This window comes from Castor canadensis, chromosome 5, assembly GCF_047511655.1.
Source record: "Castor canadensis chromosome 5, mCasCan1.hap1v2, whole genome shotgun sequence".
Classification (NCBI taxonomy): domain Eukaryota; kingdom Metazoa; phylum Chordata; class Mammalia; order Rodentia; family Castoridae; genus Castor; species Castor canadensis.
The window spans coordinates 7,945,701-7,960,035 of NC_133390.1; the positions used below are offsets into that span (position 1 = coordinate 7,945,701).

General features: G+C 44.7%; 1 long non-coding RNA gene across 1 annotated transcript in view; it reads left to right on the plus strand.

Annotated features, from left to right (window-relative positions):
* The window catches only part of LOC141423027 (uncharacterized), a 35,231-nt gene extending 22,800 nt beyond the window's left edge, over positions 1–12,431 (plus strand). The window contains exons 2-4 of the long non-coding RNA XR_012447690.1: positions 5,985–6,123; positions 7,713–7,882; positions 11,827–12,431. This is a non-coding gene — a long non-coding RNA (uncharacterized lncRNA). The remainder of the gene's footprint in view (positions 1–5,984; positions 6,124–7,712; positions 7,883–11,826) is intronic.
* Positions 12,432–14,335: the final 1,904 nt, after the last annotated feature.

The window sequence follows — 14,335 nt, forward strand, 5'->3', positions numbered from 1 at the left end:
CACAGTTTAAAAGCTCAGTCCAGGGGTTCTACCCTCCATTGGGGTTTGCATTGTAGGAGTAAGGCTTCCTTTACTTCATTCCAAGAAGTGAGTAAGGTGATCCATTTCAAACTGGAGACAAGACCAGGGAAGGAAACAGATACTTTTGATGCAAGGACATCTGTTCATAGCCATCCCCTCCTGGGGACTTAGCCAAATGGGGGATCACCCCTCTCCCTCCTCTCTCCTTCCCTAACCTTCCTCTCCTCCTTTCCCCCACCCCCACCATGCAGCTGCAACAAGACCATTTCTCTGCTCTTCCTTCAAGCTCTAGGTTCAACATACAGTGAGAGCCTAGACCATCCTAGCTGAAAATGTCTTACATCAGCACCCGTTGGGATCAGTGGGGTTTAATTCAGGTAGACATCTACATGACAGTGCAAACCATCTTGGCTCCTGGTGGATCTGGGAACACCTGCAGGGGTGGGGTTTCTCCCCCACCTGGCAGCCTGGCCCTGGGCTCTGCTCCCTGCAGCCCACCGCAGCTCTGCAAGGCCACAGCTCTGTTCAGCGCAGCAGCTGTCAAAACCTCAAGCTCAGACCAGCTTCCAGGAAGCTGCTAATGGTCTCCTGCCCACTCCCCATGAGAGCTATGGTGCTTTCTGTACCGAGGGAAGGCAGTTTTTCTCTGCACAGCCCTGCTTTGTGATGGCTCCAGGCACCAAGCACAGCTCCTGCCTCTAAGAATCCATATCACACTCACCAGGACCAGGCAGAGGGGTCTATTGTGACTGTCTCCTACTTATTGACTGCTGAGCTTCCAGGGCAGCAAGCACCATCTCAGGTTGACTTCTCACCTCCTCAACCACAGAGGGCTCAGGACCCCTCCATTCTGAGGTCTCTTCTAGTTCCCAGGGGGCCCTGAAGACCCAAACTTTACCTTAGATTCACCAAAGTGGCCTGAGGTCTCACAATCAAACAGGGCTTGGAGACTGATAGGTGAGTTGAGGTGATATAACAGATAATCCAGGCACAACTGGTTTAAGCAGAAACAAAAATGCATTGTCTGACAGGAGCAGAAGTCCTAAGGTAGGGTTCCTCCAGGGTAGGTAGTTTTTTCTTCCACTAATTTCCTCAGTTTGGCTTGGAAGCCAGGGTAGCTAACAAAAGCACAAGATGGCTGCCACCTTGCTGGCCATCACATTCAGAAACCGCACTATCCAGTAGAAGGAAGATGAGGTGCTTTAACTTCCTCTTTTGAAAAGCAAACAAGCTTTACCCAGTAGCCCCTTGACCATCTCCTCAAATCCTGTCTGCATCTACAAATCATGCAAAGAGATGGAGCCATCATGATTTTGTGTTATCCCACACTGTGCCCAGTTCAACCTACAGGAAAATGGGTAGATTGCTGAGCAGAATGACAGTCTGTAAACAAGGAGGAAGGGGACAGTTGAAGAGTTTGTAAGGTGGTAGGCAGACTGGGCCACCATATTTACCTTGGGGGTCACTCCTGCGCATAGAGCTCGTATTTGTTTTGATATTATGTTTTTCACTCTTTTACTTTTTTGCATAAGAAGCATGTAACTAGTTTCTTGTATAAGTAACGAATTCAATACAGAAGTATGTTGAATAAAAATAGGAAAGATGGGCCCTTCTCCAGTCCCCTGCAGGCCTTTGTATATAGACATATATGTTCACACATGTGTGTGCTTTGCTTTAATTTCTACTACATGGCATCTTGTCCTGCTGCTGGCTCTTCCCACTTAAGTGCCACATAAATCCATTTCATTCACTTTGGTGGTGAATACTATTCCATTGGGTGGACATGCCTTTGCTTTGCATTCTAGCTAGCTTTTCGGTCGTGGCCTTATCCTCATAGCTAGAGCATCACCATGCTGAGGACATATTTTTCTATCTCCTGTGGTTTCATACAATATCTTCTTACAAATGAAAACCAAATAATAGCTCCTGATAGCAAAGTTGTCTCTCTCTTGCCACATAAAATTCCTTAACATTTCTGACTGTCTCAGATGGAGCCCTTCTCTAGCTGGCAGAAGGAACACAGTATCAAAAGCTACCATTTTGTCACTCTTTTGTCTACCAAAGAGAGGGGCAACTCTTCTAGCACAGGAGAGTTGTTAATTTTCCATTCTTCTTCTGGTAATTTTTTCTGGGTTCAGAATGGCATACCATCTCTATCTCCCTGAGCAAGGCATGGGCTCAGAGCACTTGTGTACTTGCAAACTTATACGTTATCTCTCTGCTCAGCAATCACGGGAGCATCAAACAGAGTCATTAACAGCAGTACTTCCTGGAGAACCATTTCAAGGGCTACTAATGGTGTTCATAGACGTTGAGATGGAACTGCTACCCATATGTCTACACCTACATTCTTAATAATCCTTTCCAGGTTTCTTGAGGGAGTCAAAACTACACAAAACAGATTACAACTAAACCTATTCTGGACCTTTTGGTGGGGAGAAATTACTAAATATGAGACCTCAAAACAGACCAACCAAATTTAAGACTGGGATGAACTTCTCAGAGCAACTACTTTCGGAGCCCCAGATGTTGGCTTTCAAGCCTGTTGATAACGTCAATGACTATCATCTCAGGTCTCAGTGTGGCTCCTTGTACTTCAGAATCTGCCAAGCTTCCTGTAGACCCCCAAAATTACAACTGTGCAGGGGCAAAGAAAAGGAACACATGGCTCACACATGTGCTCCTGGGATCTGGGAGGACTCTCAGAGATTGGGCCATAACAGAAAGCCTGGAATAATGGAAGGAAATCAAACAATAGAAGTGAGACCAAAATTAGTATATGTCTCTTTGCTGCTTGCACAGAGAGGACATTTTTGATCACTCACTTTAACTAATAATGATTATGAGAACTCCAGTCTCTATTACTAAGAAGTCTACGATTGGATTGGGGAACCAGTGCATCCATGTATGGAAAGTTAAACAGCAACACAGGCAATACGGGACTGGGATTGAGTAAATGCCACTGTGTTCAGAGGGAGAGCCCACTGAAAGGGCGGTGCTTCCAAACAGGACAGGTCAGTGAAGAAAGGGGCACATGAGCTAAACAGGGCATTCTCTCTTTTTTTAATTTTTATTTTATTCATATATACATACAACGTTTGGATTATTTCTCTCCCTTTCTCCCACCCCCTCCCTTACCCCCCCCAGCCCCCTCCCTCTCCTCCCCCACCCCCTCAATACCCAGCAGAAACTATTTTGCCCTTATCTCTAATTTTGTTGTAGAGAGAGTATAAGCAATAATAGGAAGGAACAAGGGGTTTTGCTGGTTGAGATAAGGATAGCTATACAGGGCATTGACTCACATTGATTTCCTGTGCGTGGGTGTTACCTTCTAGGTTAATTCTTCTTGATCTAACCTTTTCTCTAGTTCCTGGTCCCCTTCTCCTATTGGCTTCAGTTGCTTTAAAGTATTTGTTTTAGTTTCTCTGCATTGAGGGCAACAAATGCTAGCTAGTTTTTTAGGTGTCTTACCTATCCTCACCCCTCCCTTGTGTGCTCTTGCTTTTATCATGTGATCGAAGTCCAATCCCCTTGTTGTGTTTGCCCTTGATCTAATGTCTGCATATGAGGGAGAACATACGATTTTTGGTCTTTTGGGCCAGGCTAACCTCACTCAGAATAATGTTCTCCAATTCTATCCATTTACCTGAGAATGATAACATTTCATTCTTCTTCATGGCTGCATAAAATTCCATTGTGTATAGATACCACATTTTCTTAATCCATTCGTCAGTGCTGGGGCATCTTGGCTGTTTCCATAACTTGGCTATTGTGAATAGTGCTGCAATAAACATGGGTGTGCAGGTGCCTCTGGAGTAACCTGTGTCACAGTCTTTTAGGTTTATCCCCAAGAGTGGTATTGCTGGATCAAATGGTAGATCAATGTTTAGCTTTTTAAGTAGCCTCCAAATTTTTTTCCAGAGTGGTTGTACTAGTTTACATTCCCACCAGCAGGGTAAGAGGGTTCCTTTTTCCCTGCATCTTCGCCAACACCTAAACAGGGCATTCTCAAAGGAAGAGGTACAAATGGCCAGTAAATACATGAAGAAGTGTTCACCTTCCCTGTGTATAAAAGAGATGCAAATCAAAACTATACTAAGATTTCATCTCACCCCAATTAGAATGGTCATAATCAAGAATAATAACAGCAACAAATGCTGGAGAGGATTCAGTGAAACAGGAATCCTTATACACTGCTGGTGAGAGTGTAAATTAGTACAACCACTATAAAAAGCAGTATGGAGATTCCTTAAAAAGCTAAAAATAGAACTGTCATATGATCCAATGATATCACTCCCAGGCATCTACCCAAAGGAACGTAAGTCAGGATACAATGGAAACATTTGCACTTTGGTGTTTATCTCAGTACTGTTCACAATAGCCAAGCTATGGGAGCAACCTAGATATCCTACAACTGACGACTTGTCCAAGAAAATGTCATATATATATATATACATATATATATATACATATACACTGAGTTTTACTCAGCTATAAGGAAGAATGACACCCTGTGGTTTGAAGGTAAATGGATGTAATCAGAGGGCATTGTGTTAAGTGAAGTAAGCCAGGCTCAGAAAAGGTCACAAAACAAACATGATCGTACACAACCTCAGATGTAGAACGCGTTTGTACCAGTGGAACTGCTCTGTGGAACTCGGGAGGAGGGAAAGGAAAAGAGAATAGCAGAGCATCACAATATTGAAATACATCACTGTGCAGGTAGAGGATATAAGGATATGGATTGAAAGCTGTTGACTAATGGGGGTGGGAGGGAAGGGGTAAGGGAGAGCATGGAAGGGGTTGAACGGACCAAGGTAAAGTGTACCATAGTGTCGACATATCGAGAAATCCCTTCGAACAGTGACTGTGGAATTAATAAAGAAAGACGGCATTGTAAAATAGATACAGTGGGGGGGAGGTACTTAGGGAAGAGGGGAGGGTGAATGGAGGAGATGAAGGTGAGGGAATATGGCTGATGGTCTTCATATACTTATAGGAAATAAAACAGTGAAACCTCTTGCAATTGCTTTAAGTTGAGCCGGGAGAAAGTTGGGGGATGGGGAGAGACAGTGGGGGTGATCTAACCAATGTACAATGTAAGCCTATTTGGAATTGTCACAATGAAATCCCCCCCCATAAAATGAATATATCCTAGTGAAAATGAAGAAAAAAAAAACAGGGCTGGAAATCTGTCTATCATACTCTGAAAAGAGCATGCTTGACAATGCCTGCTCACTTATAAACACAAGCTGCTCTCTCTAGAGTTCAGCCTGGATTTCTTTGCTGACCTACAAGTGTCTTCATCTGTTGGGATTGTAGGGGTTCCTTCTGATTGCCTCCTTCTGCATTTCTAGCATTTTCCTCACCTTGAAAATCACATTGATGGTCTTGCTTCCCCTTCTCTGTATGCCCATCTCCTCACTCCAATTTGTTGACAAAACTACTACTGTTACCACTTGCTAAAAAGGACTAAGAGGGTTTGTAGCTAGGTCAGGTCCTTATCTGAAAGATCTGGCTTGGGGGGGAGAGGGAGGGGGCTGGGGGTAGGGGGGAGAAATGGTCCAAACAATGTATGCACATACGAATAAACGAGAAAAAAAAAAGAAAGAAAGATTGGGCTCAGTAACCCTGAGCCAAATCCTGCCCTGTTACTAGTGTCCCAATATCCATTGTAGGTGTTCCTGAAGACACATATTTTCCCAACATTGGGTGATACAGCTACAGACCTTGGGATTCAGAAGAGAAAGATGAAAAGTTCCCAGGAACTTGGAGTTTTCTTTCATTACAGATTACTTTATTTTAGCTGAAATGTGGACAAAACCCTCCTGGTATGATGGGCTTTGTTTCTTTCCAAGCCTGGGCAGGGGCAGCGCCAAGCCCCTACTCTCCTAACTGAAAGCAACTGCTCCTAATAGTTTATGGTCTGGTCCACTTCAGTTTCTCATTTGTCACCTTTGCAGGGGCTGCAAGGCCCAGCCATCTGGACACAAGCCAAGAAGTCAAGGACTGTTGAGGCCACAGTCTCCACTCTTTTACTGACACCAGAGACCCCCCCAGCTCAGCCAAACCATATGGCCTCTTGTTCGCCTGATGTATGAGGTGGGTAGAATGCCTTTCCCCAAAAAGAGGACTCTGAGGGACTAATTAGTTAAAAATCCGTAAACACGCATCATATAACTATTATTCCAGTTTCAATTCAAAGCTGAACTGGCCAAAAAAGGAAAGAAAATACTGACAGTACCCCCTGAGCACAGCTGCCTCTGCGTTTCCATTATTTCCAGTGTGGCTGGTGGGAGAGTGCCCCTGGAAGCTCTGTGCTTGGTTGGTTCAGAGCTGTGCCCACCATATTTAAGGATGAGGTCAAGAATCCAGTGGAGCTCTGAACGTAACAGGACTCTGGGTGTTTGCTCCAGCAAAGCCTAGACAACTCCCTTGAGACTCAAGGGGCTAATTCATGAATACAGTAGAGCCTTTCCAGTTATTTGGGGGTGTGAATGTGGTTGATAAAAAAAATTTTGGTGTCCGAGGTGTCAATCTCAAGCAATACCCTGTAGACATTGTTGGGAAGAGAGAATTTCTGTACACTAAGGGCGTCAATGGTGACTCTCCCTCTTCATACATAGCTTCTTCATGGAAATCTTTCAAGAGATGCTAAAATTCCATCCCATCCTCACTCTTACTTCCCTGTGGCCAGCACCATGTCCAAACATCTATCCTTCTCCCAATTCAACCCAAAGTAAAACAAAGAGCCACACTCACTTTCCAATCCCAAGGTGAATTCCGCCTGCCTATGGCTTCCAATCTGAGGTCCTTCCAAGATGCCTGACACGGGAAATGCCCATCACAAGGGAGAGGACAGCCAGTCCTTCACCTGTAGTGCTCGGCCTTTCTCCCGCCCAACTATAGAAAGTCAGGACGTAACACAGTGAGCACAACAGTCATGCTAGGGCCAGGTGGAGGCAGGCTAATAAACTGACACTGTTTAAACTGCTGGATTTAAAATATTTGTTCAGTATTTACTTAGAGGAAAGGCCTAGTTCTCTACGTAAATAAAGGGAGGCCCCGCAGAAGGAAAGGCCCCAGGGCAGTCAACCACAGCCCTTCCCTTACTTCCAGAGAATTCATTTCTGGCACTAAATTTGCAGCCCTCTCTTAGTTAAACAGAAGTCCCACAATTAATGGCACCCACCTGCTTCATGAGGCAATGTTCTAGAGCAGACCGGGCAAAGGTCTGACCACTAACTCCAGGTCCTTTCATCGGTCACACTACTCCCGCTCAAGGGGGCTAATGAAAGGACTGTTGTCTCTCCATCTTGCTACTAGTTTTGACAATGTAGCAGCCATTCAGCTGGTCCACCCTGGCTAAAAGATGTGACTTCTTTCCAGCTGTACTTGGGAATATTCTGATGTTCCTGTAAGGGGTGGCTCTGGGTCTGCATGCCCCCTACCAACCACCCCTAGCTCACTGGAGTCCCCCGCCCCCCAGCATATCTGTCTGACTGGACATGACATAGAAGGTGCACAGAAGTTAGAACGGCCTGCTTGCTCTGTGAGTCTTCAAAGCTTAGCTCTTGCTTCCTCTCACGCACCCCTTTCCAGTCCTCTTGGTCATCTGCCCAGCTTTGCAATGCTGTTTATGATGCCTGTCTTCTAAATCCTAAGTAATGGTCTTCTGTCTGTCCCCATAGCTTGCTGCACTTTGCCCTCCACCTTGTCCACCATCCATGAACGCAAGTAGAGCTTCGTGGAAACTGGCTTTTGACACTCTGAGTAGTGTCTTCCTTTGTCTCTTTCAGACAAGTCTAGAGCTGTCACTTTTATCTACAACTGTGGATCAAAATTGTTCCCAGAACACAAAGTAAGTGGTAAAAAGACCAAGGTGGAATAAAAAAATGTGCTTTACAGAGCATACTCAATTCAGGACAGCACTGAAAAAACACTCGTGGGTTTGAGAGGATTTGTACTACAACTTGCTGGGCTTCAAAGTAGACAAGACAAACTCGCGCTCGCTGGCTGAGTGCAGAGCGTTTTGTGTGTGTGCATGTGTGTATATGTGTGTACACATAAGTACGTGTATATATGATTATTTGCAGGTACACATATATTCATACAACTTCTAAGAAAAAATATTTCTAGGCCAATGGTGCCATAATGAAACTGCACTGCACAGGGTGGAGTTAAACAGGAAATGTGTGCAGCCAGTTTGTGAAAGTCAGCAGGGCTACTGGTGGCCAACACCCTAGCTCCGTTAACGAGGCAGGGCCAGGCAACCATTTTTTATTTAGGTAACCAGCCCCATCTCCTTCCTCCCATCACTGCATTTCCACATTAGTGATTAAACACTTGGGCAGTTGTCGCTGGGCTTTTTCCCTGGCAATGGCATGATCCCTTGAAGACTTGGGCCCTTGCCACACATTGCACTTGGTTTTACGGGGCCCCCTGAAACTGGTTATTGCTTGTTCCTAAAAATATTCACCAGCCATAGGTGAAAGCAAGCTAGAAGCTGTGCTTTTATTTTGCCCATGTCTCTTAGCTTGGGGTCACTACTATTTGGAACAACACCTTGTTTCAGGTTATGTCTAAGTGATATTTGTTGGCATTTCTTGTACCTCTTAATGCTTGGCAGTAGGCACCTTGTCCCAGAAGAAATGAATGCATATTTTACTTGAAATAAATCGAAACACATAGAAAGCTGCGATGGTAAAAGTAAAAGTCCTCCTCTCAATTTTGACCCTTGGCTCCACTCCCTAGAGGTGACCATTGTAAATAGCTTCCTGTACAGCTTTCAGAAGGTTCTTACCACCATCAAAGTGCATACACTTGACATTCATTAGGTGTGGCTCAAGTGGTAGCCTGGCAAGTGTGAGTTCAAACCCCAGTACCACCAAAAAATAATGTATATGCTTCTTTTTTTTCACACAAATGGCTCATTCTGTACCCATTGTACTTCTCCTTGATTCCTTTACTTCATGTGTGTAAAAAAGCACCAAACCTCAGTCCAGTAACTTCCACTCTATCGTACAGATGTACCATAAGTTATCCAACTCATCTTTTATTGAAGAGCTTTTAGGTTGTCCCTAGTTTGTTTATCCACTTAGGAAGAGTCAGTGAGTGTAGGATATTATAGTACATGTGTCTTTGCTAGCGTTAAAACTGTAGGATGAATTTCTAGCCAAGAAACTGCTGCGTTAAAGAGCATTCACAGTTTACATCTTAATAGATACCACCAGACTGCTTTCCAAAAAAGCTGTGAACAGTACGACAGCACAACAGTGGCTGTTTTTCAGAGCAGCAAAATGGCCAGCTCACAGTTGTCCATGAGTGAAAATCCACAGCGCCTGCAGCCTCCCTTCCGTCAAAGCCAGCTGACTCGGCTGGAGCTTAGCCTTAGCCGGGAGGAGCTGACTGGGGAACTCCAGCCTTGCCTTTCTTCTGAAGACACAGCAAGTCTGAGTGACTGTCACTAGTCACCTGAGTTCCTATCACCCCAGGGCCAGTTTGGCCTGCTGCCGTGTGTGCACGCTGTGCAAGAGGAGCCACGTGGGCCTGGTGTGGGGGTCTCTGAGGCTTTGCAGGGCTCTTGGCTCTGGATGAGTGTGGGCTCGGAGACTGGGATTTCTTGAGCTGTACTGTCCTTAGGGTTTCTTTTGACTTCTTTGGACCGCTATCCTTCACAACCAAAGTACTCCTGTTCTTTTTCTCTCCATGAAGCCAACTAGAAAATTATGAAGGGGACTGACTGGGTAATCGTTCTGGGGTTCCCTCCTCTCCCAGTCATATCAGCAGAGCTTTGAAAGCTATCTGGGTAAAGGGCCTCTCTTCTGAAATTCTAGTCTGCTATGGGTGGTACTTTTGTAACATACTAGAAAATTTGAGCTACTAGAAAAACAAACTATACCTAGCTCTCAGGAGGAGGAGGCAGGAGGATCACAAGTTCAAGGCCAGCCTGGGCTACATCTATATGTTGATTTTTGCTGTCTCAAAAATCTAAATAAATAAGTAAATGGCTGAGTGTGGTGGCTCAGTTCTGTAATCCCAGCTATGCAGGAGGCAGATGATGTCATTTACGTCTTACTGGAGACATGCCAGGTTGAGTTGCAGGGTCTCAGTGCTTCCCTGGAACCTTCCTGGGCTTTCATTTGGCCTTCTGAGTCTTATCATTTTTCTGGGAGAGTGATTCCTACCCCACAGGGAAAATCTACGTCCTCATTTTCAGCCATGGAGGGCCTGGATTAACACTGGACTGGGGACTAAACTCAGGCCCTGTCCTATCCACCAGCTCCCTTTTCCACCCAGCTTGTCCTGTCTCAGCAAGCAATGCCTCAGGTGTGCTGGGAAACTGAACCCACTAACTTCAGATTAGAAGGCGCCATCTTCTTTCCTGCAAGCATTACTTTTTATTTTGGTGAAGTCAAACATTAGCCTTCCTATCCACATTGCTGTCTGCTCTGCATAACCTGCTGCAGACTAGCCATGAGGTACAGGTGACCCGTGAGATTGGGGTGTGGATAAAAGAGAGGCCCTGGTTTCTAATCAGACTTTGCAACTTTTCAATTGACTTTTTATGATATACATCAGGTACGTCATAACCCAGAGAAATAATGAGTCAAAGATCCTCAAATTATGAGGCTGTTTTAAGTTTTTTGTCTTTAAAAGGGACAGACTATTTCAACTTCAAATTGGTTTTCAGATTTCCTTCAGGAGCCTGAAGTAGCAGATCACACCGCCATCTAGTGGAAATAATTGGACTAACAGCCAGAGCAGAACAGGCCCCCAAAGAAAATACAGTAATTTTTAAATACTGGATTTTATCCACTGCGAGACTCCTATTTTTCCCCATTTTTAACATTTGAAGTTGAGGTGTGGCTCATATCAGCCCCACTACAATTTTTTTCTTTATCAGTGAAACTTCATCTAACAATTGACTTCTTAATTTCATCAAAGTGGAATTTTTATGACACTCTGAAGGATGTTTTTTACTCAGTCACTTTTTTTTTTGGTGAGACTGGGGTTTGAATTCAAGGCTTCATGCTTGCAAAGCAAGTGCTCTACTGCTTGAGCCACACCTCCAGTCCATTTTGCTCTGGTTATTTTGGAGGTGGGAGTTGGCCTCTAACTTCGATCCTTCTGATCTCAGCCTCCCAAGTAGCTAGAATTACAAGGAACCTATTAGTTCATTGTATGTATTACACTAGTTGGATTTGTTATAGTTGCATGATGGTCAAAACTCTCAATTGTAATGCATAAGGCGGGTTTTCTTCTTCGTGATACACTAATGCATTGATGCTAATGAGACCTACCTCCGTGAATTTACATATCTATATTTGACTAAATCCAACATTTCTCAACACTGGCTGTGAGTTGGAGTCATCTGTAGGATTTTCTACACAATCACTTCCCAGAACATACCTCTCTGAGATCCAAATTCTTTGGCATAGGAGTGGGGCCCATGCATTAAGAATTCTTCAAAACTTTGCAAGTAACTAATATGAGCCTGGGTGAGAACTTTTCATTTAGATCAGATGCATTCAAGATTATACACGTTTCAATAAAAATGCTAAGCATACAAGTCTGCTATTCTAAGTTCTAACTCTACTAGTAGAAATACCAAGTATTTCTGTCAAATATTCAGTGGGAAATATTCAGGGTTTGGTTTCACAGTTGACTACTAACATTTGTGAATGCAGAGAAAGTGCCCATTAAAGCAGTAGATAAATTGAATGGAAAAAAATTCAATGGAAATTAGCTGCTAAATACATTCATGTTAACTATGTCCAGCTCCTATTTGCTTCTTCCTCACAGGATATTATTTGAAGTGAATACCACAGTAAGATCAGGAATGTTGATGAAGTATAAAACAGCAGCTGTAAATTTTACAAGCTGTCACAGTGACGTACCATAACCCTCTGAAGTAATGCCTATGGACTGGAGGACAGAATTCTAACACATCATTTCCTGGACATTTCTTGACTGCAAGTGGACTCTGCTAATTCCAGGATGGACCCCTATGCATACCACAGTGATGGATTAATTGTTCTTGACTTTAGCACTCGATTTCACATCAGACCATGGCAGGGGTAAGAAGAGTAGTTCATGAAAGCCACTTTGGAGAAAAAAGGACCCTGGCTACTTCTAGGCCCTATCTCTTGCAAATTTTGTAATTTTGGACAAATTACTAAGCTTATCAAGGGCCTGTGGCTATCAGAATTAACAGATGCAAACACAGACCACATAATGGATTACCATTGCTGTTTCTCATGGTGGTTTCTTCTGACTGCTTTTAGTTCATTTCAGTGTTTGCAGCACATGTCAGGGAGAAAGGAAGCCCATTCTGGCCTGTCCTATGTAGCTTCTACAAACTGGTGTGCAGGACCCAAGCCAAGGCTCCAAGTTTAAACACTAGACTTAACCCCTTTTGCTTTCCTTAGATTAAATCAATAAATGAGCCTTTTTTTTTCCCTCTAATTCTGGGGATTCAACTCAGGGCCACTTGAGCCACATGCCCAGTTTTTTGCTTTTAGTTTGTTTTTCAAATAGGTTCTAACTTTGCCCAGGCTGGCCTCGAACCGTAATCCTTCTGTCTCTGCCTCCAGAGTAGCTGAACAAATGAGCTTTTAAATCCGTAAGACTTTGTTTTGATCCAATGTTCTCTCATGGACATAGCAACAAAGTTCTCATGTGTACTTGCTTCCATGTCCTCCTTCCCTCAGAAACAACTGCCCTCAAGGGCCAGGTGCTAGCTGGGAACATGTAGGGTGTCCCTTCAAATAGAGAGAACCACGAATCCTTTCATTTAGGCCCAAGCTGCTGAAAAGAGAAATGAACAGACTCTCCACAACCACCCCTGATTTCAGTGGTGACTTTGTGGGTGTGGGGCCAAGGGACTGCATTATGTCCACACAGAAGAAGATATAGAAGGGACCTTCTAGGTAGAAATTTGGGAGTTTTTGTCCCACTCACTATAGCCCATAATTTCCAGTTCAGTTTCAGTCTCAGCCCCAAATATCCCACTGACTTCAGGAGGAACTCATCTGCACTGTCAGAATCCACCAACACCCACCCCTTTGAACATGACCTCCATGCCTATATGCCAGCGGTCTTGCTCAGATCTTCACCTGTTTCCACAACCCACACAAGTAAGCAAGCGTCCCATCGTGCTTACGCTTCTCTGAAAAAAGAAATGGGCCAGGCACAGAAACTCCCGTGTATAATGTATTTTCATGTCTGTAGCAGGTCGCTGTTAGCAGGTAACTTTCTTTGCTTTTCGTTCTGCTGATCTAAACTGGGAATTACATCTAAGAAAAACAGGGACTAGACTTAGCGAAGTCCTTTGACCCTAGGAAAGCCATTGTTTTGTCTTTCTTCAAGGCAAAGGAGGAAGGCTGGGGTGAGGTGGAACAGTTTGGGAGATGGCAGGTCACCAGCCAAGCAGAGAGCGATCACATCACTAAGGATACGTGCCATGGAGAAGCAGTGTCTGCTGGGTCACCTTGGGTGACTGACTAAACTAACTGTCCCTGAGTTAGCTTTTTCATCATTAGGAAAACTCTGTGTGGATCGAATGGCATGGGGATGGTGGTTGGTTATTGGAGACATCTGAGGCTGGAGAGTAGACAGCGACAGGGATCAACAATTTACTATGGAAAGTTGTTGATTTCTCAAAGAGAAAAGAAAAAAAGGGCACAACATAGGAGCTAAAAGAACAGAACTTCTTGCCCTCCTGGTTGTGGGTCACGAGGTAGCTGGACCAAGCCATCCCTGCGGCCGCAGAGTCTGAGGCAGCCTCGTGTCCAGTCTGACCTCAGGTTAGCTCCAGGCTGAGTGTGGGGTGGGGAAGCCTGATGCAGCCCTCCCTGTGTCAAATTTCACCCGCCGGCCCCTGATTTCTACTAGATCGGCAGTGAGGCCTCTGGACACAGGGCTGTGTGCGAACTCTCAATAAACAGACTAAAAGGGGGAACTTTGCAGCTAAGCCAAGGCAAACACCACCATGAAAACCTATCCTGAGTTGCCCCTAGGTGTTTCTAAAAGCAAAGCAAACATCATAAAATGAACAGCACGCTCTAATTCTCTGCCTCGGGGGGACCAGAATGGAAGGACAGACCGTCTCTGTCTTTGTGGCTGGGGCAGGCATCTGGGCTCAGTGCTGCTCACAGGTCACTCTGGGGACTCCCAGAGTCTCCCTTCCAGCACCGGTTCTGTGAGAACATCCCGGCACACTGCAACTAATAACTGAGGGCAATAACTTACTGCCAGCTGCTTGCCTGGGGCTCTGAGAGCTACCGTAAGCCACTGGCTCTCCCTTCAGCTC